General features: G+C 35.2%; 1 pseudogene; it reads right to left on the bottom strand.

Moving 5' to 3' along the window:
• Window positions 1-2,501: 2,501 nt before the first annotated feature.
• Window positions 2,502-2,848, bottom strand: LOC118839368 (annotated as a pseudogene).
• Between the last annotated feature and the right edge of the window lie 999 nt (window positions 2,849-3,847).

The raw sequence follows: 3,847 nt of genomic DNA, 5'->3' as shown, positions 1-3,847 counted from the left end.
CTACCCTGGATGTTATCAGTTTGTTAGTCATATCAAGGAATCTTGTAACACAACCTTTAATAGGTTAAAACTGCACTAAGACTTTTGGTACAGCCTACATAGGTGAAGGGCACTTTGTCCAAGAAAAAAATACTACACTCTCTTCTAGCAAGTCACATGCTTCAAAAAACTAACAAATGCAAAGAGTGAGACATTATATTCTCACCATCTTTCAGTCAGTTGTGTAACCCTGAAGAGGCAATCTGTTATAGACTGTTATAGAGGTAGACCATTATAGACTGCATGTGCAAAAGTGTATCTATTACCTTTTCTTGCATTTATCTGAAAATTTCATGAAAGCATAATTAATTCCTCAGAAAGATTTTTATGGAAATGATATGCAATCCTTCACAGAACCGTCAAATTCTTTTTTTTCACTTAATAGTATTTTATTTTTTTCCAATTACATGTAAAGATAGTTTTCAACATTTATCTTTATAAGATTTTTAGCTAAAAATTTTTCTCTTAAAAAATAAATTCATCTGGAAGAACAAAGGCTCAAGAATATCAAGGGAATTAATGAAAAAAATGCAAAGGAAGGTGAACTAGCCATACCAGATCTAAAATAATATTATGAAGGGGCAAGCAACAAAACTATTTGATACTGGCTAAGAAATAGAATGGTGGATCAGTGGAATAGGTTAGGTACACAAGGTACATTAGTCAATGACTATACTAATTTACTGTTTCACAAACCCAAAGATTCCAGCTTCTAGGATAAGAACTCACTATTTGACAAAAACTGCTGGGAAAATTGGAAAACAGTATGGCAGAAACTAGGCATAGACCAACATCTTACACTGTATACCAAGATAAGGTCAAAATATATGATTTAGACACAAGGGATGATACCATAAGCAAATCAGTGGAGCAAGGAACAGTTTACCTCTCAGATCTATGGAGAAGGGAAGAATTTATGGCCAAACAAGAGATAGAGAGCACTATAAAATGCAAAATGAATAATTTTTATTACATTAATATTAAAATGATTTGGTACAAACAAAGGAAATGCAGCCAAGATCAGAAGGAAAGCAGGAAGCTGGGAAACAATTTTTACAGCCAAAGTTTCTGATAAAGGCTTCATTTCTAAAATATATAGCGAATTGAATTAAATTTATAAGAATGTAAGTCATTCCCCAGTTGATAAATGGTCAAAGGATATGGACAGGCAATTTTCAGATGAAGAATTTAAAGCTATCTATATTCATATTAAAATGCTCTAAATCACTATTGATTAGAGAAATGCAAATTAAAGCAACTCTGAGGTAATGCCTCACACCTATCAGATCGGCTAACATTATAGAAAAGGAAAATGATAAATGTCGTAGGTGATATGAAAAATTGGAACACCAATGCCTTTTTGGTGGAGTAGTAAACTGAACCAACCATTCTGGAGAGCAATTTGGAACTAACCCCAAAAGGTTATAAAATTTGCATACCCTTTGATGTAGCAATACAACTTCTAGGTCTGTATCCCAAGAGATCATAAAAATGGAAAAGGACATATATATACAATAATATTTATAGCAGCTCTCTTTGCACTGGCGAAGAATTGGAAAATGAGGGAATGCCCATCAACTGGTGAATGGATGAACAAGTTGAGGTTTATGAATGTAATGGAATAGTATTGTGCTATAAGAAATGATGAGTAGGCATATTTCAGAAAAAAACTGGAAAGACTTACATGAACTGATGCTGAGTGAAACAAGCAGAACAGGGAGAACATTGTACACAGCAACAGCAACTATTAACTTTGATTAACTATGACACACTTAGCTCTTCTCAGCAATACAATGATCGAACACAATTCCAAAATACTCATGATGGAAAATGCTAACCACATCTAAAGAAAGAACTATGGAGTCTGAATGCAGATCAAAGCATAATATCTTCACTATTTTTGCATTTTTGTGTTTTTTTCTAGTGGTTTTTACCTTTTGTTTTGATTCTTCTTTTACAACATGACTAATGTAGAAATATGTTTAACATGATTGTACATGTATAATCTGTAGTAGATTTCTGGCTGTCTTGGGGAGATTAGACAGGAAGGAGGGAGGGAGAAAAATTTGAAATTCAAAATTTTACAAAAATGAATGTTGAAAACTATCTTTACATGTAATTGGAAAAAAATACTATTAACAAAAGAGAAAAAAATAAAATAATTTTTGGTAGTTTGATAGATATGGCACCGAATAAGTAAATTAATTTATGTAGAACTGCCATTTTTAGTATATTAGTTCCGCCTACCCATGATCAATTGATATTTTCCCAATTGTTTAGATCTGACTTTATTTGTGTGAAAAGTGTTTTGTAATTGTGTTCATAGAGTTCCTACGTTTGTCTCAGTAGATGCCGAAATATTTTATATTGTCTACAGTCATTTTATTTTATTTTTTTTAAGATAGACTAACCATTTTATTTTCCTCTGATTGGTTCAGGAATGTTGATGGACAGATAGCTCTTTACATGGACTTTGGAGGGGATCTGGGGGCAGCACCTGCAGGTCTGAATCGGGGCCGGGGCGTTCGATCCTTCCGAGCCTCAGGGGAGCGATTCCTCACTTCCTTGCTGTGGATCGCGCAGCTCACACAGTAATGTAGTTTCACATACAGTTGGGCAGCACGTAGGAATCGAAGACGCTGGCCTTGGAGATGTCCCTGACGGCCGCGGCTTCCACGATGTTGCGGATTACAAATTTCTTGACAGCTTTGTCCTTCGCCACGCAGCGAGCGCAGTTGGTGCAACAGATGGGCTGCACGTGGCCGCAGCCCTTCTTGGCACGCCCGTTGTTCCTCCTCTTCTTGGTCATCTTGGAAACCAGGAACCGAAAAAAAAGCTACAGTCATTTTAAAAGGAATTTCTCTTTGTATTTCTTGCTGCCGGGCTTTGTTGGTAATGTATAGAAATGCTGATGATTTATGTGCACTTTTATATCCTACAACTTTACTAAAGTTAATTGCTTCAAGTAGTTTTTTAGTTGATTCTCTAGGATCTCTAAGTATACCATCTAATCATCTGCAAAGAGTGATAGGTTTTATTTCCCTCATTGCATATTCTAATTCCTTCAATTTCTTTTTCTTTTATTGCTAAAGCTAACATTTCTAGTACAATATTTCAATATTGTAATAGTAATGATAATGGGCATCCTTGTTTCTCACCTGATCTAATTGAGAATGCTTCTAACAGCTATCAAATTCCACAGGCCTGGGCATATCATTACCCTGCTCAAAAAAAAAAAAAATCAGTGGTTTCCAGTTACATCTTGGATCAAATATAAATTTTTCTGTTTGGAATTTAATACTCTTCAGAAGAATTAAATAACCAGATAAAAACAGGAAAGATAATAAGTAAAACTCCAAAGAGAAAGGGATAACAAATGGACAAATGGAAGGGGGATTTAGAGGTGAGGAGAGAGAGCCAATGGCAATAGACTGGCCTAAAAAAAAGATTAAGCTAAAGTAACTGTAAAGACATTGTACTGTTTGCAGTACAAGAGGGGGAAAATTCTCAACTCGAAATTTGATACTGTCCAGTGATGCAGAGTGAAGTGAACAAAACAGAAAGAACAATTTACACAACAACAAAATTGCAGAGAAAAACAACTTCGAAAGACTTTAGAACTCTGATCAATGAAATCATAAAGCATGAGTCCAGTGGACTGAAGATGAGACATGACACCCACCTCTTTCCCAAGAGGCAATGGACTCAAAATAAAGAACAAACCCTATATTTTTAGACAGGACCAAAGTGGGAGTTTGTTCTGCTGCTGGACCATATATGTGTATGGGGGTATGTATGTGTGTATGTA

The sequence above is a fragment of the Trichosurus vulpecula genome, chromosome 2 (assembly GCF_011100635.1).
Source record: "Trichosurus vulpecula isolate mTriVul1 chromosome 2, mTriVul1.pri, whole genome shotgun sequence".
Lineage (NCBI taxonomy): Eukaryota > Metazoa > Chordata > Mammalia > Diprotodontia > Phalangeridae > Trichosurus > Trichosurus vulpecula.
This window is presented reverse-complemented; position numbering and strand designations above follow the sequence as displayed.